This window comes from Chroicocephalus ridibundus, chromosome 8 (assembly GCF_963924245.1).
Source record: "Chroicocephalus ridibundus chromosome 8, bChrRid1.1, whole genome shotgun sequence".
Taxonomy (NCBI): domain Eukaryota; kingdom Metazoa; phylum Chordata; class Aves; order Charadriiformes; family Laridae; genus Chroicocephalus; species Chroicocephalus ridibundus.
The window spans coordinates 15,320,807-15,346,166 of NC_086291.1; the positions used below are offsets into that span (position 1 = coordinate 15,320,807).

Sequence of the window (25,360 nt, forward strand, 5' to 3'; positions counted from 1 at the left end):
TACGTGCAGAATATACGGGGGAAGACAGATATTATTTATTATTAAGGATATGTCTACTCAGAAATTAAATATTTTCATTAAAAATATGAGTTTATATTGTTGTACAAAAATATTTTCAAATCCCTTTTTTGATGTTCTTGCATTGATCTCCAAGCGACTGTTTTCAATTTTGCTTAAATTGATTAAGGACAAGTTAAGACGCTAAACCAAATAAAACATTCTTTAACCTGGGTTGTACCTTTTTAATCAAAGCAGTTCACTTTTTTTTTTTTTAAAATCTGTTGAGGCAGTTGATGAACATGAAGCAGAAAGAAAGAAGGCAGAGTACAGGGCAGTAAAGATGTCAATGACAGGAAAGTCTGAGAGACTGAGCAGGGCAGACCAATGTAAGTATGTAAAGAGAAGTTTGTGGACACAGTAAGACATGAAGAAGTTTTATACTTAGAAGTATAATTTTCTTTTGTGTGTGTGTGTGTAAATGATAAAGGGGAAATATAATCCTCAGGTCTAAGCTGTTGAAAGCTCAAAGTATGCAAAGCACCTGCAGTAGAAATGGTGTCCAAAGAAACAAAGATGGAAGTAAAAGATGTGACGAAAGAAGCTATTAAACTCAAAGAAATTTTATGCATTTATGTTTGTGTTTGGAAAGCCAGATAGAAAATAACAAAACAGAAATAAAAAGAGTATGATTAGGAAAAATAGAATCAATTTTGAAGGGATAAGTATTTTCATTGATATTTTCTGATATAAGCTGAGTAAAGTAGTTCAAAAGGAGCAAGAATTTTTTTTAGAAGCAAGAACTTTTCACAATCTTTTTTTCCGTTTTTCTTTCTAGTCTTTTCTTAGCTCTTTAACTCGTGTAGGTTCAGAACAAATGCTTGCCATTTCTCTGCCTTGAAAGGCAACATAGCTACATTTTAATAGATTTTTACCACATATACGGTTAATGAATGTTATTTGGTATAGAATCATGAAAGGATATTACTGATGGAAAGTCATTCTGTAATCAGATAAGGGTTATACTTATTCTTCAATGGAAACGTACTGCTAGCATTTTCTAAACAAATTATTGCATGGCAAACTACTGGGAGTCTGTCATCATCACAGTGTTTACCAAGAGCTTCCTGGAAACATCCCAGTTGATTACTGGTATTCAGGGTGAGGTTTACAGCACTGTTCCTAGTCTGCGGGCCTTGCTGTCTACCTGGTGGATGCAGCAAATGGGCTCTGTTTAAGTTAGGTTTGTAAAGGTTCTTTGCTTGCTTGAGATTTTCCCATGGAGTTAGCAAATAATTGGCAGAGCATTTTATGTATCAGACAAACCACATCTCAAACCACATCTCATATAAAAATTTTTCAGCTTTTCATCATGCCCACATGCACACTGTTTCTGCAATATGTCTTCGTCTGTATTGATACTTCTGTGATCAGGAGGGGCTGTTTGATTCAGGTTTCAAAAAGAGGGTGAGAGTTTCATTTTTATAGGATTGGGGATCCTTCATAATGAAAGATTCTGTATTATAAGAAGTTATTGTGTAACTTCTTATAATTGTATTGTATAACTACATTATGTGTAAACATAAATCACTGTATTACATTGACACGTATAGGTATATTAGGTATAATTTGAGTGTCTACATTTGAAGTGAAAAAGTAACAATATATCTGCGGGTTAAGTGACCATTGGGATAGATGTAACTGTGAACACATAGCCATGAACATAATTTTCTCCTATCAAGGAAAAGCCTGGGAAAATTTATACAGCTTTTAACCACAAAGATTTCACTATGCCTTTGCTAAAGTTAACTCAAGATAACTGTGAGCTGTGTGAGTTTCTGCCCTGCAGGGGTTTCTCGTGTCACACCGCCACCGTGTCGGTGAGGGAGAGGTCTCCGCAGAGCTGCTGCAGCCTTGCCTGCGTAAGGCAGCCGGCAGCAAGGGCGGCGGTGGGTCTCCCCGTCACAGTGCCCGGCAAAATTCAGATTTGATACGGGCGCTACTCAGGTCCAGCTGCAGGCTCTGTGGCTACTTACTGCTTCTGTGAAAGAAATCATAAATCCATATCTGAGAGAAGTGGAGAAATAGTAAATATGTGTGCTATCTGTATAACAGCTGGAAAAAATATAAGAAATTTAGGTTGACGTTACTGGTTTTAATTCAAAAGATTCTTTAAAAAGATTGAAATTTCTATTTTAGTTAGTACATATATTTACAATATTCCTTAATGCTGCACCTACCTAAAAAAACTCAACCCAGGTGAACAGTACAAAGTGTATAGTACTTTGGGGGTCATTCACGCTTCGATTCCGTGATTTCTTGGTGATTGTGTGTAGGTTTGTTTTGAGTTATTATTTGATTAATACAGGACATACAATGATCTGGATGCTTTCTCAGCACTGGAGAGCTTACATACCTTGTAATTGCCTCTAATGTATTCCAATTCGTGTGCGCGTTTGTAACTATGACATCTGGTTCTTTGCCAGACTTTTTGGGTGGCATTGCTATGTGCTTCATTCTCAAAGTGCTGAGTGATACGGTCACGGAAAATATCTCCTCTTTGCCCATAAAACACCCCGATCATATCAGAGATGTTAAAATTTATGCTAAGTCTATTCAGTGAAACATAAATAGTCATCACTTGGAGAACTTGCTATGCAAAGCATGATCCTGCAATATGCTAGGCTCTTCCTAGATATTCTCAGCACCCTCAACTTTTAGTTGCCTGGTGCTCAGCACCTTGTCGGATCTGGCCTCAGAGAAGGAGCATGAAAGGACCCAAAGCAAACTGGCAAATGTTCAGCTGTTCATTGTACAACTTTTCTTCTCTCTCAAAAGTAACAGTTCAAACAAAGGATTAATTTAGAAAGAAAAAAAAATAATTAAAATTGAAAGAAAAGGAGGAAGGAGGATGTGTGAAAAAGAATGTTAATAACAGTAATTGAAGAGGCAAAGAAATTAGGGAGATGAAAAACCTGATTTTTCTTTTAAATAACATTAGGAAGGTTGTAGATGTTGTTTAATATTGTCCTTGAACATTTTGCAAGTGGCACAACCACTTCATGAGATGCCAATTGCTGAAATACAGAGTTGTGATTTAAAGTGACAATGTCACCTTAGTTTTAGTCCAAGTGATGGATTTTGTTTTGAAATGGGTTATACCAAGCCTAACATGGAGAGATGTGCTTGCATTTGTTTTAATTTCAATTAAAATTACTCTGTTTAAAAACACTACTCCCATAACATTCTATTAAATTTTTTTATCTTCTAATGTGAACTCGGATGTGCCTTACAAGATACCAGGTACTCGGGAACAGAGCTGCTGCATCCAGATAGCCAAGACAGACACCAAAAATCCCAAGCCGCATAGATTAGCTTTGGACATTTCTTTCCTTTTTAACTGAATGGCTATAAACAAGACAGACAAAGAGTTTTTAAAAAATAGAGGAAGCAAATTTTTAATAGCTTGCACCTGGTTTATGTGAAAAGCTAATATGGAATCCTGCAATACTGACTGACATCAGTTTTTTTTCATTTTTTATTATGATAAAGTATAAAAATGGCAAGGTGGTGGAATAGGAAGCCTAAGTCTTTATTTCATTATTTTTTAAGTAGCAGATTGCATAGTAAATCAACTTAATTTATGTACCATGTTTATTGTTAAATTCTCCAGATTCATTAAAGCCCCAGAACTGCATTCGTATAGCAGAATATGACCTCTTTTCCTGGCTGTTTAATCCATTTTCAAGCTGCATACACCTCTTTGAATATGTGTTAAAGTAGTAGCCTCATTTGACAGGAAGATTTCATAAAGCTTTGAAGTGTATCATTAAAAGGGACACTGTCAATTTGAATTTTTTCAAGATGACCAATTTAAAAAAAAAATCTTTTGAAAGTTGGAGGGTTTTTTCTAATTGCTAGAAAATGTCTATATTTTTTTTTCTCTGTGAATGTTTGGAAGCATCATTTAGAAGACCAGAGAATATTACTATCGTAGCCACCATTATTAATCATGAACACTTTCATATTCCCCCCCTCACATCCTTTCCTCTAACAGGAGCTCAGCCCAGTGCATCCAGCCAGCCTGAGTCCTGTGAATCATTTTAGCATTATTTTAAAACTTTAAAATTGGACTTTGCTACAACATCGCTTTGTCGTGTGCGCTGCGGTTATTTTCATTCTTTGCTGCCTGTTGTTTGGAGAGGTTTTTCAGGCCTGAGCTTTCCAGTGCCTCTCTCCAGCAGAGCCCTGCCTGCGGAGACCGCGCTGCCAACCAACCTTTCAGTCATGGGTCTTTGACAGACAAGCTCTGCCAGATGTAGCTGCCATGATTTCGGATATTCATGCTCGCAGCTGTCCATCTTACAATTCTGCTGGAAATTACTGTCAACCTACAGGGACAAGAGAGAGAAGCATGTGCCTGTACTTGAGCCACCTATGTTCACATCGTCTGTTAATTTAAACTGCCAGTGAAAGAGCCTTTGCCCTAATCTTCTGGACTGTCGATGGGATTACGATCTTCCAGCGGAGGGGCAGGGCATAAAGCTGGGAAGTGGTAACATCCAGAATTGTGGCAGCTTTGTACTTCAGTGTATGTGAGCCAGAGCACAAACTACCTGCGCTAAGTAAACAGGAAAAAAAATAGAGCAAAAAAAGGTCTTTAATCTTTCTCAGCTACACTGCAGGACAAGTTTTTAGATGAGAAAGTGGCATTCAAGTTCCCAGTGTCCTTTTAATGACTCGGTGAAATAGATTTTATTTTCCCAGTAAAGTTGTTAAACTGTGAATATTTTATCCAAGCAATTAAAGCTACTTTCTACTCTTACAAATTGGGCACAGAATATTTAAAAATGAGAGAAGGACCACTAGACATGATAATATCTGACAGTTTATGGGAATGTGTTTCAAATTACAAGCAAAGCATGTGCGTGCACACATGAATACAGCTGTGGTTTCTCCTCAGCATTAGGTAATGTTCTTTCATAAAAGAAAGGAGTGAAGGCTCCTGCTATTCTGTTCAAAGGAAGGACATTTATATATTTTATATAGCACTCTTTATACTGCTGTGTTATGGTATGTAATATATTGGAAGTTCTCAGTCTGTGATAGACCCCCAAAGGGTAGACATGTAGGTCTGAGAGATGAAAAAAATCAAAGACATGATCTCTTGACAGAATTATATAACCTTCTCACACTGCCTCTGAACTTCTTTGAATCCTCGAGGTGACAGAAAGCTGGCAAGCTAAGTAGAAGCAGCTGCTTGTGATGGCATGCCTAAGATATATGAATCTATTCGGTGTGATCAATGGCTGAATGCTCAACAGCCCGAGTCATTGATCACCACGATGACCCCAGTTCCTGCTAAGTCCATCAGGTTGCTGTGGAGGCTCTAAGAAGGAGGGAGTGGAAAACATAAAGCAGGACATAAACAGCAAAGGGAGGAGATCTCTTTCTCTCTTTCTCTCTTTATGAGCCCTCCTCATAAAAGCTATTCAGGAAATTGCAAAGCTCATTACTATGTGTGCGGTACTTGATCACACCGAAGTTTTGCTTTAAGGTGCATACCTGAATAAATGCTGAGAAATTCTGTTCTGTACATAGTCTGGGATTGCCACGGGAGCCTGCCTTCCATGGAATTTCAATCAGGATTAGGGGTCTAGGTCCTCCACTCTTATTTGGCAGTCTCAGCTTTAATATGGACGTGCACATGCACGTGAACCTTATTTTTTATATCCTTTCCACAAATGTTCTTTAAAATATTGCATGTAATAAACAAAATATCAACTCACAGTATATGCCAAATTTTGCCAAAGAAAGCAACAAGGATATAGTGCAAGCAGAGTGTTTATTACGGGAATGTGTAAAAAGGGTACAAGTGAGTTTTATTAAATGTGTTCTGCTCATACGCAAAAATAATTTAACAATTGAATTGTTTCACAAAAGGAACTATTTTAGTGCAGTTGCATCATGAAAAATGACTTCGTTAGAATGGCAGAACAGGTTTCCACATACTTTAAGTCTCAGAGGATTTATCTAATTTTCTCAGTTCACTAATAAAAATATCTTTTACAGCTTTCAACTACAAAACTTGGAAAACTCAAATGGGCTGCAGGAGGCCAAGCTGGGCTCCTTCTATCTCGTGCATCCTGTTGTTACTAAAGATGCTTCCAGTTAAACCTTAGCAGTTTTTCTGCCACCCTTCATTGGGATAGTTCAGTTTTAGTATAGCACAGAATTTAAATGCACTGAGACTGCATAAATCTCATTGTTGATACAGTAAGTAACGCCAAAAGAGAATTCAGTTCACTCCATCAGAAGTGGGAATAAAAACACTTTTTCCACTAAAGTAATCATACATGAATGTGAATATACACAAGGGGCCTGATCCAGAAGTAAAAGTCTCTCCCAATAACTTGGAATCTGGATTTAGTCCAAAGAGCAGATCTGTTGAACAAAACCAGTACATTTTACATCGGCGCTTTTGAGCACGGAAGTGCCCTATAAAGGCAAATGTCTTTGAAGTTATTGTTTAATTTAAGGTTAGATTTGTTTCACAGAGCTCTATTCTGAAGGAAAAATAGTCTCACATATACAAATTGTTTAGTTTCACATAACAAAAAATTATATGAATCTCAGCTACTTGCATTTAGTATTCATGATGCATCAATTAGATTATAAGACTTGAGCTTAGAGCCAAAGTGCTCAAAGCAGAAGAGAAGATTAATTTCCGTTTTCACCAGGAGAGCGCCACATCCCTATTTGTTTTATTATTCTGATGCATGCATTAATATTTCTTTTGTTTTCATGTTCACATATTTCCTTTCATTACATAGCAGTTGGACTATAAATATAGCCGTTAGTAAGATATAGTTTCCAAATACATGGAATCAGAGGAAGAGACGCTTTCTTTTGTCCTGGTGCAAATTGGGATTACTTCCAGTGGTACTGTTGGGATTACAGTACTGTAAAAATGAGACAGAATTACATTTTTAATCTTCCTTCCTACCGTATCTTCATATCCTCATCTCCAGGTCCAAATGTTCTTTGATTTTTGAGCACTGCCAAGCCAACAAAGATGCATTGTCATGGTGATAACTGTTGGATAACACTGTCATGAAAATAACTGAATTAAATGGTTAGAGTACAGTTCCTTATTTCATTATGTGACTAGGGTATCGAGCAGTCTCATTTTTCTTTCTCAGTGCAAAACACCTAATAATTTACGCAGCAAATTATTTCACTCTGACATACATTGTTTTGAGGTTTGAATGAAGGGAAGTAGTAAACCTAACAATTTTACCCACAAAGATAAACGATCTATTCAGTTTGTTCACCTTCGCCTCTAATGAGCGCATCCATTTGCACCTGCATAAAATGTGAGTTGCAAATCCAATTTTAGTATATACTTAACATATACTACTACTACTATTTTTTTTATGATTGCATCTTTGATGCCAATATGCCAACCTTTGGCCATGTCAGTTCTGCACATCTCAGGTATCCTTTATGGGGTTTCATTTAATCCCCTAGTACAAAAAAAAGGACTCTCTTGTATTTAGTTTTAGAAATACTGTATCAGGACAGATTTTTTGAGAAAAGTTTTCAAAGTTGATCTCACATACACCACCGATTCCAGATGTTATTAGATGCGCTTGTCAGCAAAACTACTTGCCATTACATTTCTGACCTGGGTAGATCTCTGTCTTGCTCTTGCTGTTTCCGGGCTCTTCTGTTGTGTATTCCCACCATCCCTCTCCATTCAGTCCTTAATGAGTTTGACAGAAATTCCCTCCATTTTTATCTTAAAGGCAGATAAAAAAATGTGCATGTCATTTTGCTTGAAAGTCACAACACCTACATGATTTTTTTTAAATTGCATTTCCTGCAGCAGAAATGGGAGCACAGTCGGTTGGCCCAGAGGAACTCCTAGACACACACAGCTGGATAAATTCCTGCTGTTCACTTTTGTCTTGCCTGTAGGCATTTTTTAACAGTTTTCAGTTCAAGTGCACTTTTACCTCTTGTTTAATTTTAATTTGTCTAACAACATAATAATACCTTTAGGGAGTATTAGTGCTACAAAAAGAGCATATATAAATTCTGTATATACATATGTGTGTGTGTGTGTGTATGTGTATAACATACATCAAAACTGAGCAGTTCCTCCTCTGTAGTAGTTCCACTCTCCAGCTTGGTTAAGCTGTAACAAAATAATAATAATATTGCATAAACACTTGCATAAACAAGGACCCTGGACTCTGTATTTGTTAGGCTTTATAGAAAGGTTCTTTAAACTTGAGTAGAGTTGAAACTAAGTGACTAGAGAACTAAGCAGAAATTGCTCCAAGCCATACACCAAGTAGTGAGTCTTCACCCTGGGGAGAGGGAGAAGCAGAATGTGTTGAGCACCTGGAAGTGGGAATCAAAAAAATGAAACTCTGGAGAATTTTACTGAGCTTTTGAATTTTTCTGTCACGCTACCCTGTCTCTCTGTCACACATTTTTCACCCTCTTTTGGCAACCATATGAAAAGTGGAGCTGCAGCAGCTACCAGCGCCAGACTCCATGTCCACTTCTTGAGGCAAGGCACTCAGGCTGCAAAGAGCCAAGATCAGGGGAAATGGGCAGTTCTCCCAAGAAAATGTCTATTTTGGTGGATTAGGAAGAGGCTCTGCGCGGGATACCTGGAGTGCAGTCGCTCTTGGAGAAGGTGCCTGCAGAGAGCAGGGTGGTGCTGGGCACTGGGAGGATGCTGGGAACTCTGCTGGTGCGGGAGGGAAAGGGAACCCTGCCGGATCGTTGAAACGAGTTTTTGGAGCTTATAAAAAATGTAGTTTATTATACTCAAAATGAGGGAAGGGGTGGGGTTAGGTTAAAACAGAGACTAAGGAAAAACCTACTTGGAGAAGGAATGAAAGGGGGGGAAGGTGACTATTACTGAAAATTAAAAGTGACCCGTGGCAAAAATTTGTAAACTGCTGATAGGAAACCTAGTAAGAACTGTGTGTCCCCTCCAGAACCGAGTGCCATGCCTTAGTTTAGAGATTACATTGTATTATCCTCTATTGTACACTGCAGAAAGCACACCCTCACCAAAAAACTGGTTTGAAAATGTTTAACTTTTGATTATTACAAATAAACACAAACAGGTGAAGTGCTTTATAAAGTTTAAAATACTTTATCTCTAACGTGTCTGCTTTTTTTTTGTATAGGTAATTTATTTCTAATATTTGTTGGGTAGGTCTTTCATACACTCCTAGACAAGAATCAAAAGGACAGGCAAATACATTCCAGAACTGGAATACTTATACTGGAAATGTACATGAATAATCCCACATATATAAGCCTTTAACTCAGTTATATTTCATAAATTCATAAAATTAACAAATCAAACAGGAATGTGCACAGAGGAACATATAATAACTCTGTCCATTTCCATATTTTCTGATCATTTCTCTTCCATGCATCTTTCTTCATATGGTCTTTGAGCCCATAAAGAATAAAGTCAAATTTCCTCTCTTCTGTACTGCAGTAAAATCCCACAAGGTCCAAAAAGCATCCCCTAATGAAAAGGCACTATTCTGTGGGGTTTTTTGCAATATCTTTTACAAAAGTCTCCAGATTATAAACTATTCAAACAAGGAATATATTGTTTGGCATAGATTTCCAGTTGTAAATGGCATAGATAATTTCAGCACTATAAAATTATTATTATAAAGACTATGCACCAGATTCTCAGCTGGTGGAAATCAGCATAGGTCTTCCCATGTTACATGAATCAACTTTTAAATGAATGCTTTAAGTGGAACAAGTTCTACTACAAACATTTTGTAATCTTTAGCTATGCAGGGATATTGGATTTTTTAGGTATAAACTTTGGGGCTTTTTTTAATTTTAATTTTAGTACAGAATTGCAAACTCTGCACTTTAAATGATCTTTGCATCCTCTATGGCACAAATGTTGTTTGGACACATTATTAAAACTTATAGTGTATAGTTGTATATGAAGCTTATATTATATATACAAAGCTGCAGGAAAATACCTATTTTTAACTACTGGGACCAGCCCTGCAAACATAAATAGTTTTCACTTATAAGATTAGACCCATTGATTTCAAAGGGTATATGTGTACATCTTCAGAAGTACTGATGTGAAAAAGCAGTGTAGATTCTGTAACTTGTACCTTCTCCTTCAAACCCTGAAAATACAGCAACTTCACTGGTGGATTAGGAGACAGTGCTGCCATGTGACAGGGGCCCACAAATGTTAGGCTTCAGCAACGCAGCTGGAAAAGTCTCCCTGGATCCTCAACAGACATCCCATGTAACATGGACTTTCATGTTACATGTGACCAGATCCCTTGTTATGTATGAAGAGCATACGGAGCACATCTTTTCCTGTATTATCCTAATAAGTCAATGTTTTTATGGGTTTTTTTAGTATCTTGAGTTATGAAGCCTCTAGAAAGGCTGCTGTGGGTCCCATGGCGATCAAGCGTAGAGAGTGACTTTATATTGCACGGCTGGGGGGACTGATCAGACTTTGTTATCACTGACGAGATGTAGGCTGGCTCTGGCTCTGTCTCCATTATACCTCTCTGCGACAACAGTGGCCCAAGTCAACTCTGTACTTACCCAGCGTTTCCAGAATTCTTTAAGACAGCAGTAATCCGAGACCTTATTTGAAAATGAGCTGTGATAGCTTATTACATGTGAGCAGATGAACAGCTACGAAAAACGAATGTAGAAGCAAAAAGCAGTGTAGAATATTTTCTTTAATGCAAAAAAGCGAAATCAACTAATTGACTATTTAAAGAGAATCTTCAGAATATGCAGAATTATGTTTTAGTGCCTTATGTCTATCATTCTTTCCTATATGTCTGACTATAATCCAATCTAATTCAATCTATCTAATGCATTTCTAATGTGTTTTTCACCATAGAAGCTAGGCACCATTAGGAACTTATCTCTGTTCCCACTTTACCTTGGTGGTGACATGTTTTCAAACCAGACGATATTCTATGTCAGAAATATCAAGACTTCCCATAACCTGAATTTAGTGACCCCAATGTACTTTTAGCTTCTTGACTCTTCCTACTGTCTGCATTTCAATATGGAGTCCCCAGTATCTGCTCATCACTCCTAATTACTTTTATTTTAGCCTATGTTCCTGATTTCTGGGCCAAGAAGTTTAAAGAACTATGATGTACTCTGACGAAGCATTTAATCAAGGCTGAGTAATCAAACAAAAAGCTTTTCAGGGCAGGGTGGAATATGGGAGGAACCATATTGTCTGCCCAATTATTGTGTTTCCTGTTCTCAGCCCTGAAAGAGTTGCTGCAGGGACCAGAAGACCTGCCCATAGCTTGATGGGAAGAGTTCCCGAGTAAGTAGAAGCCATGTAAAAAGGGAGTGGTGGCAGAAAACAACATAAAATCAGTGAAGTAGGAAAGATTGAACGTATACGCGCTTTCCGCTGTCTAAAGCCTTTGTCATCAGGGTGCAAAACTCTCTAGAAATATTTGTGGCTATGGGTGAGGGGCAGGGGAAACCTAGCCATTAATTCCAAAGAGGTGTTATCAGATGCATCAGGGTTTGGCTGTAAATTTGACTACATTGCTGTGGTGCACAGAGAAATGAGTGAGGAAATATCTGATTAAAGTGTACATTGCTGCTGAGGCAACTGAATGTTGCCATAGCAATTGAGATGAAATGTGCAAAGAAGTGAGATAATTAAATCTAACCCCTTTAGTAGTTTCGATAGTCAATGCACTGCCAATAGGAAAAGTTATCTACAGTGTTAAAGATAAAACATATTCCTCGTGGAAGTACTCCTTGCTGGTATTTTGTTGCTCTCTTTCTAAATACATTGCTTCAGGTAGCTAATTTGAATGTTCTCTTTAATAATCAAATGCAGTTTTGACCTTGGTCTGTAACAGCCTAGAACTTTTGCTGACTTATTGTATCATGGGAACTGTCTACACAAAATATCCAGAATGTTTTTATTTCCCCTTCCTCTGTGTGCGGTACAGTAAAGCCCGGGCTGTCATCTCAAAGCTTGCCGTTCAATAATATCTAGAACGTGCTGCCCTCTTCAGGAGCCAGCGATTAAAAATAGGTGATTTTGTTTATTGATTCAGAAACTGTAGTGAGCAAACAGGAACTACAGAACTGATTAAGTTGCGGGGAGGGTTGGTATTTGTAATGCCAATGCCAGAGACCCTGAAAGTAGTTGCAACATTAATAGACAAATCTGATTTTAAAAAAGGAAATCAAAAACTTGTTAGCATTTCTTGAACAAAATTTGAGAACTGCGTGGTCATACTCACATCCACTCGTACTGTTTATTTCAGCCAGTGAAAGCAAAACCTAGGAGAAGCCTTGACTCACTTTTTCTAAAATAATAGTTCCGTATTCTATATACCAGCAAATAACCTGTTATTAAAAATTATTTGTCTCCAAAAAGAACTCATACGTTAGCTGTGACACTGAACTTACTTTCCTTTCAGCTGCTCTACTCATCTGAATCCATGTAAGGATTTAAGCCGTGATTTAGCAGAACATGAAAACATACACTTTAAGCACAAACGTTGCTGCAATGACTTCAGAGGGAAACTCCTGTGAAAGTATTGAACAACTTGTGTATCAGACTGGAGACTTGCAGCCATGCCTGATAGGTAGGGGACAGGGCCACAATTTCCAGCTCGTATCTTCCAACATTGTAACTCAAGTTGTAGAATCTTAATATCTAAGCAGTTAAGAACTAAAGGCAAAATCTACCCTTTTGTGAATATAATTCCTTTTGAAGTCAACGGGAACTTTTATTCATTTATGAAATGGTGATATTTTATTGGTTTACAAATAGCTTTGGAAAAAAAAAATATGGCTTTGTGGCAGGGGGACTCAAAAGCTCTGGGGAGGAAAGGCAACTACTGCTTTGCTGAAATGAATGGATTTTTTTATGTAAGAGTCCCAGACAGGCAGTGGATTAATGATTACCTCACCCAAAGAGCACAGTCTGCAGCCTGTGAGGGCTGAGGAGCAAGGATCTCTGGGAAGGACACGCAAGCCAATGCTTTGTGGGAACTTGGCTCAACTGAGGTGGATGTTCATTTTAAACTTACGTGAAACACTGTTTCTTTGGCTGAGCGGGACCCTATTTTCCTGCATTTCATAAATGAAGGAAAAGAGCTATTCTGTGCTACATCTCACATGAAACACCATACAGAAGATGTAGCCCACAAAGAATGGAGCAAAAGTGGCTTTAAGCCATCTCTGTAGATGCTCAGATTCAAGGCTGGATACAGGCCAATGAATCTCCGCGTAAATTAGAGCAGCCCTCAGGGACTGTTCTAATTTACATTAGCTTTATCCAGGCTCCCTATATCTTGCGCTGTGCTGCAACCTAGATTAAGTCTGAATTTCTGCGGCACTGAACACCCTGGAAACTCCCTTTTTGCCCAAGGTAAACTCCTTGAACGGAAATAACTACTGTACCGTACTGGGGAATTCTTCTCTATCTGGACACTCCCTTACCTGTAAATGCCTGTATTTCATCCAGCGGTATATGCGGTCATGGTGAGAACCTGGAATCAATCTATCATTTATTTTAGTTTTTAGTTTTCCTCTTTAAAGGTAATAGCCCTACCTAGACATCAACATTTTTTACTAAGTGGTATGTGACTGTATCTCTTGGTTATAGTAACATTTTCTAAACATAATTTTTAATTGAATTCCTTAATTCTTTCCCTTGCATGATTACTTTAGGATTTAATTTTCTCAAAGAATGAAGATAGTTAAGAATAACAAGTGGGTTTTAAGTGTTCTCCCTTCTTTGGCATAAAACTGTTTCACCTCTGAAAACTATGTATGAGGCAGATAGGCAGATTCTGTACCTTACCCTGGCCGCTTCAGCAGGAGTAAAGTTGTATTCTGTACGAGAAACGATGGCAGAATTTAGCCTATTGTCCTGAAAATTTTTTATTCTCAAACTACACGGTTGGGACATATAGCACAAGATGTTACAGAAAAGTTAAAATCCTCTCTGTGTAGATATTGAGTGAAAATGATCACTCTCTGTTCAGCCTTTAGTTAAAGGAACTGGTAGCAGTGATTCATTTCTTTCTGAAGAAAACAGAATAGCTACAATGTCAGGTATAAAACAGACTGAAAGGGATAATAGAAAAGAAGGTAGAAAAGAGAGTTAACTAGTATCCATGCTTTCATTTCCACATGACAGTGAAAGCATACTGATGAAGTGTGTGGTGTACTCGGTACTTTCTGAGGACCCCAGCCTAACCGCTGCAAACTCATAACCCATGAGTTATAAATGTAAAGGCCGATTAAATATTTTAATAACCGTGAAAAGATTTTTTTATAAAAAATCATAATACAAATTTCTTTATGAGTTAAGAAGAAAATTGTTAACATTTTACTGATAATGGTCTCTTCTCATCTTAACCCTTTGTGTGCATGTTTTGCCCTGTTTTCTCCCACTCCGTAGCAGAGCGACAGTGAGCCCATGGTTTTATTTTCAAAAGCACCATCACAAGTCGGATGCCCATATCCTATGTCTCTATTTTATGAACACTGTGCGGATAAATTCCAGCTGGCATGCAGTTCTAAATACAGATACGCACAATAGCCTGTGCTTTTTTTCTAATACGGTACCTGCTAAGTACATGTAATATATATTCAGAACTGCATTAAACTATTGATCTATGATTTGAACACATATTTTCATTTTTTGTTTTGATGCTGATGCATTGTTTGGCAGCTAGAATCCCTGCAGATAAGAATATAATAACTAATAACATTTTCTTTGCTTTCTAGGGTCTTTATGGCAGAATGATGAATTCTATCTTTTCCGGAATGGTAAGCAGAAAGCTATTTCTGTTTCTGATAACAAAGAACATAAGGTAAATACTTGTAAGAAAAGATTGCCAAATTGCTTGAGAAATAACTGTACTGTACAACTTCATAATTATATGGCTTATACAACTGAAAATATTTGAATATTCAAATCCTGTAAGCTACCTAGAAAAGATTTGCAGACCATTATGCTAATAGTTCAAAGGAAAATAAGTTAGGATTTAACATCCTTGTTAGAAATGCTGCTGACCGTGGAATGCCCAACTTTTTATTTTTCTTAACAATTTATTATAATGTATAAATTCCCATAAACATAAATACATTGTTTTATCAGTGAAAGACATAAATATCTCTCTTCTTTAGGCTGAGAAAGGGTGAGTTGCGTATCATGCGTTACTATTTGAATTGTATAAAATTGATCTGTATTTATGTTTCACTAGGGCTTTGCTGTATCTGTGAATTTAAAAATATGTAGTTTCCGAAGGTAGACATCACTTCTGCATGCTATCATGTTGTTTAAAAAAGATGGTTTCATTTTTCGTTCCTTTTTTTATGGCTGAAAAAGGCAATATTTATTCTGCCCCTTGATCATAACATCTTTACAATCAAATAAAAAGAAAAATTCATCATACTGTATGTGTAAAGGTCATCCTAAAATAACACTTCTGAGCAAACTATCCTGAATCCTATGAGTACGTTGCTAAGCAGAAATGTTTTCCAACAGGTCTTGGGCATTCACTTTACAAAAAATTCTTTCCCACTACATAAAAATGTAGCCTGAAATCAACATAAAACCATCATGAAGTGAAACTACTGTTAAAGTGGAAAGAAATATTACTTGAAAAATGTCCCATCGGAGCACAAATCCTGACTTGAAATGTGACTGCTTCTTAGTGTTACACTTGAAAGATCTTCCATCTAATCCCAAAAGGAAATCAAGACCCTTTAAAAAAGGACATTATTCACAAACTTTAATGCATGAGAGCTTAAAACAATGATAGATTTAAAATACGTGGGACTGATTTTTTGTTGTCTTTGATAGCAACAGTATCAAAGTTGCCAGTGTTCAAGAAAACCAATAGCAAAACACAAGTTTTATGATGAACTTTAAGAATGATGACTTGATTTCTGATGAACATGGAAGGTTAGTGGTTCTTTGAAACTTTTTTCTAGGAAAGTAAAACCTGCAGGTGAAGCTGTTTTGAAACACTTGGTCTTGACCTGTAGCTCTAGTCCTCTGATAATAACAATGAGGGCTGCTTTGGCAAAGTCTGTAATGTATTTTTGCCTGCCTGCTAACAGGGGGTATTTCAGAAGTACCAGGGTTGAGGATCCTTTAAGGGCGTATCTATGATTAAAGAGAGGGAAAAGTCATGTTGAACTAAGCGGGGGGGAAAAAAGTTAAAAAAAAGGAAGAAAAAAGAATAGTCCAAACAGGCATGAGAACTACATTTAACCTCCTTCATCCACAAATGTAAAAATGTTCAAGAAGAACTCAAGAGTCATTTTTAATCAAAAAGATTAACTGTGTGACAGTTAAGTATGTTTGGGATTAAACCATCAAAGGGCCTGTCTCCTTTGTGTATATTTGCCTATTCGCAGTAGGTACTTGGCACAAGGGGCTGTGTAGGTTGCAGCCACAGACAGACACTTGCACTGCATACACCCTTTTCTGCTATGTTCATTAGGCAATAACATTGTCAAAGGTAAGTGTTTACCAGCAGCTTTAGTCTACTTAAAACCATTTTGGCCTGAGGCTGATCTTGTGAAGAAGGCTTGGGGGAAGGGCAGAAGAGAAACACAACATTTCATTTTTCATGAAAACAAATATATTCAGCCAGTATCCTGATTTGAGGTAATTCATAACTCTAGATTTGCATGTTAAGCGAAATCATAATTATTTTTATTTTGAGGCCAACTGTGTGATTTACACTATAAGCAAAGAAGATAGGACAAAGGCTTGGACCTTAAGGGTTACTACAACAAAGACAGTAATAGATTATTTTGGGGAGAATTAATTTTTGTATGTATAACCATGTACACCTCAATGACTTTTCCCTGACGTGCTCAGGAATAAAGGGTTACACTGATGATTATGGATTTCCTTTATGTAAATATTAATTCAAATATAAATATATTTTCAAGTTGGGTGTTTTTTGTTTAAGGAATGGGAAACTGAGCTTCCTCATACTACTCCCTTTCAATAGTGCAAGGCTTTTTTTAATCCTAAAACCAAGATAAAGATCACAGAAGAAAATAAATTGTTGAATATAATTATTATCACTTTAAAAAATACACTTTCCTTCTCATTTCTAACTCTAGCTGTGCTTAATGAATAAAGATTAAATGCACATTACTATGAACAGTCACAACATCTAGATTTTAATCTAAAAATGGATTTTTTTTCTATATATGTTAGTAAATGATCTGTTACCTCAAATTGTTCCTAAATACGTAATATTTAGTAGTAGCATTTCATTAAATATATAGCCATTTTGTCATGAATTTTTAATTCAATGACTGTTTTTAATATATGGAAAATAATGTTTTAGATAAACCCAGGACATAAAAGACCCACTAACATACATGGAAGACCATCGCAGCTAAAAAGCTGAAGAATACAAAAAAAAATAGTTCTCACTTTCCTCTCAATTAAAAATCTGTGCAATTATTCTTTTAGATCATAGATCTCTTTTGGGATTCTGGTTGCACAGAACTTTTTGGTTCATTTCACGGGAATAATATTCATCTTAATTAGCAAAAACAATTGATGGGCTTTTCTCCTTTTTACAAGAGGGTGTTCACTCGGTGTACTGATTACGAGCAGTAGATTATCCTGATAAATGAAAAGTTCTTGTCTTTCTGAACAGCAGCTGAATATGTTATCTGTCTTCAGCCTTGTAGCTTCTTTGTTAGACATCACCTTGTTGAGACAGAATGACTTACTTGGTAAGTGGTTGACCCGATTTTTTGTCTGGCACCCTAACATTGCTGGGCATTATGCCAAGCGGGATTCTGTAGCTATTTATGACTGCATTCAAGGTTCAACTATGCAAATCACAACTATTAGCCAAAAAAGCGTAGCAGATTTGTTTTTTAAATATTTCCGTAGCTCACAAGGTCAGAGCATTTGTTTTCACAATTTAAAAATATAGTTTTGTAAGTAATGATCAGCAATGTTTAAAGAGATTGTCACCTTTTAACATTTTATTTAGACTGAATCAGACAGAACATAAACATTTTTCCTCATGTGCTACAATATAATTGTATGGCGCACAGGGAGAAGAGACACAAGCTGAAGTGAAAAAATGTGTATCGTTTTATCTGTTTCTGAACAGCTTAGCTGCGCCATACAGAATTACAATAAAATAAAAGGAAGGTGAACTATGACAAAAAAAATCTTTGGAGAGTGTAATCTTCCCCCTGAAGGCTGCCCGGATGGAGCTGGCTGCAGGCAGCCGCAGAGAAGGGCGAGCCCCGACTGCCTGCCCTGCCCGCAGCCGGGGCAGCTCCACATTGCCTGCGCAGCTTCTGCTCCTAGTTGGTGTGAAATCAGACCTGAATCCCAACCGAATCCCTAGCCAGTATGTATTCACAAATATTTATGCCTGTGTTATTTCCCAGACCTAAATCCATCCAGCATCTCTTCGATGGATTGTAGTTGCAGGCAGATATAAGGTGCAGTGGCCCTGTAGACCTGTTCTTGCACCACGCGCTGAAACTGTGGTGGTCATCTGCTAGGCTTCAGCTTGGGAGATTTCTGCTGGGTTCGGTGCTGGTTCTTCACCCCCTGCCCCATTCCCATGACATTTGAGCAACACCGAGACTGAAAAGTAAATCTTGTGCAACTTCAGAAGGAGGTAGTGCTACGGAAGCTCTTTGGGTTGGGTTTGCCATTTGCTCTGTGTGTCGTCCAGTACCAGTCCGGATTTGAATCCTTGCTAATCACAGGCATAGGCTGTCCTGGTCGCGATCATCCTGCCAAGTAGCTGTTGGTTTGTCTCAGTTCTTTCAAGTAACAGCAAAAACATACTTACAAAACTAGGAACGGTATATGTTATTTAGTAGGAACTGTGTCTACAGAAAACTGAAATGTGATTTAAAGACTTACAAAATGATAATTATAAGCAGAATTTGAAAAGAGGTTGTGTGCACAAAGTGTTGCAAGACAGATTTTAAAATTACTTATATCTCTACCATATCCTAATTTCCTGGCAAACGTAACAAAAATATTAATAAACTTTACACATGTATCAACAAGCTTATCTGTAAATGATAAACAAAAAATAATAATTCTGTTAACACTTACAGATTCTTCGACATAAATAGGCTACAGATAATGTGTAATATGTAATACAGAATATAGAGAGATGGGTATAATGATAATACATTGCAGACTATATATAGTATACAATATAGTAAATTGAGTCATTTCTTCTTAGAGAAAAGGGAAATAGATGTAAATATGAACAGTGCACAGTCTGTTTTCTAATACAGATTTGGGCATACTTTGGATTAGGTCCAAACTTTGTGACACAATCTGAGGTGGGAGCACGTGTTCCTTCACCGGGTGAGCATCCTTCACATAACACCAAGGGTGGATAAAGGCTGCTTAATTTATTGATTGTGATAGGAAACAATTAACAAGGCTGAACCTCTGCTTCAGAGTATTTCTTTGCCTGAAGTCAAGGGCTAACTTTAAAAAAATAAAATAAAACAGTTACCTGTTTTACGTTTGCCTTGTCAGTTAAGAGTTTTCTTTATAGTTGTAAGGCAAAAAGCATTTTTTTAAGATTGTATTGACTATGGAAAATAATCTGAGTGTGAGCTAGCAGTGGCTGAGGGTGGTTTTCATTTGTGAGGTCCTTTTTATTCATCACCTGAGTTTTGTGGGTTGTAGTAAAATAATGTGTTTCAGCAGAAGTGAAAGAATTATGGGAGAAGTGATGTGAATGAGTGCAGAATAAAGCAAATGAAGACAAACTAATTGGTCAAAATCTGATTTCTCTGTTTTAGTTACCATCCACTCAGAGCAGAAGAAGGACTCATTGATCTTAATAGAGTTTCTTTCCTTACTTGTGAACTGGGGGGCTGAGACAGTAGGGCTTCCCTGAATCATCTGTAACAGTATTTCTGAACGAGGTGTGAAAGAGGCTTCCAACAAGATAGGGAAATATATTAAAGTGGGACGAAAAATAAAGGTTGAATTGGGAATATGGAGATTTTCCATCGAATTCATAGGGTTTGTACAAAGAAGTAGAGTTTGAGCCTTATTAATACAATACAAAGCCTAGGAATTTATTCGTGGTTAAATTTCTGTGCTTTAGCCAATCCTTTTTTAAAGACTCCCTTCTCTAAAGAAAGGCGCAGAGCACTGTGTTACGGTAAACACTAGCAACTCTGTCCACAGTCAAATCTAAATAATACTTAAGAAACTAAATCCAAAACATTAGCAATAAAAATACTTAGCATGTGTTTCTTTCCTGGGAGCCTCCATGGAAATTGAATTCCACTGAGCTGCACTTCCACAGAACAGAATTCAATTAAAAAAAAAATCCGCCTGGATTCCATGCTGTGAAAAGCCCTTGCAAATTTATTTTAGGGACTTCGGGTGTGGAGCCTGGACATAGTTTTATTTTATTTTTTAATGGAATCAGTCTTAATGTCTAAGGTTATTCTTTACTTGCCTCTGCTGCACAGTTTTCACATATAAGCCAACTGAGGACAACTTGTTATTAAAGAAGTCGGCAGGTGTCCTGTGCTCTGAAACATATTAAATAAAGAACTCAACAGGATCATGTTGACTGTAAGCTCCACAAAGAAATTAAATAATGAAGACAGAAGCTCTTCAACAAAGACCAGTTCTGCATAAGTAAAAAATGTCTTATCAGAAGGTGGAAAGTTCTCCTACAGATTTTCACTAGAATCTCTATTTTGGTATTTTCTGAAAACAGGCAGTCTATGGATTTTAGACACACAAACTTTCTGACCTGAGTCTTATGCGATACAGAGTGATCAGAACGGCAGGGACTGTATAGTCAAAATCTGCCCTTCTCTGCACAGCTTCATTGCTCAACAAAAGAGCCATTGCAAAATGGCCTTGTTATCACTCTGAAGTTTGTTGAATTGTCTTACCCATGTCAATATAAATATGAAATAGCTCCGGGAAATACAAATAGAGTAGAAAAGGGTCCATTGTATTTTTAGTTAATATTTTTCTAATGTATGAAGCCTTCCAGCCACGGAAACATTTAAAATCCAGTCCCCTTTGAGATTTAAATGTATTTTGGGATAAGGTAATTTTAAATCACATTAGGAAGGTTCAAAACCAATATAAATACCGTTTCGAACTTCCTAGTTATTCTGAGTTGCTAAGTAATTGCACCAGACAAATGTTTTTAGAGTGGGCTTTAATATAAGGAATCACAAAATGTATTGGTTTTTCATTTATTAAAACATGTTGTCATGCAGTAATTGTTTGAAGAAAATTGACAATTAAGAAAACTAACTAAGTCTCTTTTTGAAGAAAAATTAAACTTGATTTAATTCTCTTTGGAAAAAAAAAAAGTTGACTTCAATAGAAGTAGGTCTGGGCAACTCAGAGTCGATTGTAAAATAAATTAGGCTAAGTGCATCCAGACTCACCAAGCATCTTTCAGAAACAGAGTGCTCATAATCAACCAAAGTCTTCCGACAGTTTAATATGACTTTAAAATAACTAATATGAAAAAATATTACAAAACCTTTGTTGACCAGGTGTTTTTCCTTTTTACCAATACAATATATTCCTATAATGGCCATCCCATGCTCTGCCATTAAAATGTGAACTTTCCTTTCAGGTGCTTTGCCTCAGACATATGGAATTCTCATCTGCAGTTTTTACCTCCCCTCTCCAAGTTAATCACACAGGGCTCCTTGAACGACAGTTTGCTGCAAACACAATGCCATGCTCTGGGACTCAGTGAGTTAGTATGAATTTACTAGAACAATTAGAAACTCCTTCTCCAAAACTCACCATCAGTTTTAACACGAGACGTAAGATGTCACGTTTCCCTGTATCTGTGATTTCTAATTTAATATTGTTGATGACATTTAACAGGCATAAGTGTTTGTAGGACTGGGGTTAAGATCTTGATTCAGCAAAAGTTTGCTCACCTAAACCTGTGCGTTTGCAGAAGTGGGGCCTCAGCTAATGTTAAGTCACAGGTGAAAAGGTAAGTATGAGGTTCTGGTGCCCTGATGCCATTCATTCCTACCAATAATGTATTCCATATCCATATTCATTTTTTCAAGAAGGAAACAAACAATTCTTGAACATTAATTCTTCCCTAAACATAACTTAAACTTGAATTAGTTACTATGTTTGCCAACCTCTTGTTGTCAGCCTAATGCCTATTATGTGTTTTATAGAAATATTTCCCAGAAAGTTCAGATGAAACCACAGAACTATTCCAGTTATATGCACTTCAGCCTCAGTGTAGGATGGAAAATTTTTCTCCTAACATTTTTTTCATTCCAGTTGCTGTTGCAAAAATCCATAGTTATCCTCATCCTTTCTTAAAATGAAATAAGTGCCCATCGGTCTGCCTGGGCCAAAAATTCTACCAGTGCTGCATTATGCCAATCCATGGCCAAAGGCAAAAATACTTGTAACGGACCATATGCTAGAGCTATCAGGGGCTGCACTGGTAAAACTGCAAGCTGACTTTGGAGCAACATACAGGCTGAGAGCTATGCTTGTGGCTTAGTCTATACGACCGTCTAACACTGTAATCCCAAATCACAGAACGTGGTAGGAGTGCGGGAGCTTACCCTTGGAGCTCTCTTGAGTGAAGCACAAATGGCAATCTCTAAGTGCACTGGAAGAGTGAGTGACCAAATAAACTGAATGCATTCAATCACTTTTAAGACATCTCATCTGTGTGTAGCATTTTGATCCTCTGCTTGAGTAAATGTATGATTAAATTTTTATTAAAAGGTAATGCTCCTGTTTTAATGATAGTTAATTATATATAATTAAAATGAAGGGATTAATAATATTAAACATTTCATCAGAGGTAAAGATAAATATAAATACATATATTGTAGTATGATTAAGTATGAATATATAATATTGAGCATATATTATCTTTAATGCATTATGTAAAATAGTAAATGAATAACATAATATATTAAATAATATTATATTCTGGGTACTGTGTAAATTAAAGGCCTGGTTCAGAACTTCTACGTTCATAAAATCTATTTGATTTTGGGGGGGGAAACACGCAAAGAACAGTTGAGGTAGCCTTAAAAATTACTATAAAAAGTCCCGATGAATACACTTTATTGCCATGTCACCTTTCCGTGTGAAAAGTGAATTACAGTGCTAACTGATGTACATTTTGGCCACAAAAGAAATCCTTTTTAGAGTCATAGATTAGAATTTGGAAATACCTCATTTCTAGCGAACGTTGAATCCATACATCTTTATAGGCCTAACTTCTGATTTTCAAAATCTTTGAATCAGGCATAAATATTCATACACAAGGTATTCCTCTCGCATGCCACTTAGATGTATCTGATATATCTAATCTCATTTTGCCTCTTTTTTAAAAAAAAAATCAGTATTTAGTGAAGCAACAACACAAATGGATGTCATCCATAGATACATCATGTTTTAAACTGCAACACTCATTCCATTAGATACAAAAAATCTGTATCTCCAGATGTAAATTGCTATGAATCCACTGAACCTTTGTCCTATAAAAATTTTGTGCATTAACATAGTTTAATAAGATGAGAAATGTGTTAGCTTTTAAAATAAATCTTTAAATTGTGTAGTTTTACATCAGAGAGATGTTTTGGTCTCTGCAAACTATAAGGAGCTAGTATTTTTCTAACAAGACCTTAAGACCCTCGGAAGAATTTTAAGGATTTTTATGAACCTCTGTATGCATTCTTTAGCTAGATTTTGGCATTGTTTCAGTGTAACTCCAGTACAACTCAATCAGTTTATTTTATAATTAAAAACAAGGAAATAGTAACAAAAATACATAATATATGGTACTCGTGTTTATAATAGAAACATCCATAAAGAAAGAAACATGTTCTAACTCTTCTCATTACCCCAAAGGGAATTGCATCTTTAATCACACAAAGCACAACGGCTTTCTAATTTTGTTTAAAGTGTTTCAGTACTTACAAAAACCAGATCAGGTTATTGTAAATCTAGAGCAAATTAGAATCATTGGCCTCTGCTCAGCTGTATTCAAGAATACTATGTAAATCATAAATTTAATGGCATACTAAGACACACATCTGTTTCTATTTTGTAGAAGTTAATAATCTAACTTCAGAGTATTTAAACATTACTTTCATTAACTGGAAAATTGTGAAGAATAGAGACTGCTATAAGTCACAATGTGTTGCCGCATTATGCTAAGTGAAATATAAAAAATGCAAGTCTATACAGTAAAGCAGAATTTTCTGAGAGATATGTGCCATTGTCTGTTTCATGACCTTGCGGCTCCTCTGTTTACTAGGGAAAACATCACTTATACAAACAGAGCTGCCTTGCTAAGTAGAATCTGCACCTGCACGTAGTAGATTTCAATTTATATTTTTAGTAGCAAATGTCTTTCACAACAAGGAATAGATGACGCCGTAATTCCCTAAACCTATATAGATAATGACCTAATGACTTTTCTCACAGTTAGCGTGCTATAATCCAAGTAAATAATCTGCAGATCAATATGCATATTGCAACTGATTTTAAAGATGTTTTTGTCACAATTTATATATTTTGCAAAGAAACAATTGTGTGTGATTCGTTGGAGAAATACATCACTGTTTTCAAATTTTGGTTGGTTTCCCCAAAGGAAACAAATATGTTACCATATATGTACTATCCTTTTTGAAAATGTCATTGAATTCAGTTGCAAGGCAGAATAGAGCTGGTCTGCCAACTTTAGCACTGTAATAAAAGATCTAATTTGTAAGGTTTACTATGATAATGGATTGCGAGGTGATAAATTTTGACAAGTAAACTCCTTGGAAACTCAAAACTGGGTTGCACTAAGTGGCAAAGTTAAAATGTGCAGAATATTAACTTAAATCTTTATACATTCAAATTACAATGTCAAAAGCATAATTTCTTAGAGAATTTTTTCTCTTCAAATAATCTGTTTATTAAAAGACATCTAATCTCTGGGAAGTCAGATGTCACTTATGTGCTGTTTTGCTTGTGCTAAAATTACCTGCGGTAGTAGATAGTTTGCATTAAAGCTTAAAGCTTAGGGTGCATAAAGCTGAATGGGATTTATGTAAATAACTGTATGAATATGTATCTCACCTTTTACCAGTGCTAATTTCAATGAGCTGTATTTGAGAGGGAATTATATTAATGTATACAACTGATAGGGAATTTGCACATTAATTTTACTATCAACAAAAATTCTAAAGAAAGCAAATTAAACCAATGCAGCCATAGAGAGAGGTGACAGGAAGAGAA

At 36.5% G+C, this 25,360-nt stretch overlaps 1 protein-coding gene across 1 annotated transcript in view; it reads left to right on the forward strand.

The window, feature by feature from the left end:
- The window catches only part of ADGRL2 (adhesion G protein-coupled receptor L2), a 392,188-nt gene that overhangs the window by 198,816 nt on the left and 168,012 nt on the right, over positions 1 to 25,360 (forward strand). The window contains exon 3 of the mRNA XM_063342769.1: positions 14,830 to 14,871. The gene's annotated coding sequence lies outside the window, so the exon portion shown is untranslated. The remainder of the gene's footprint in view (positions 1 to 14,829; positions 14,872 to 25,360) is intronic.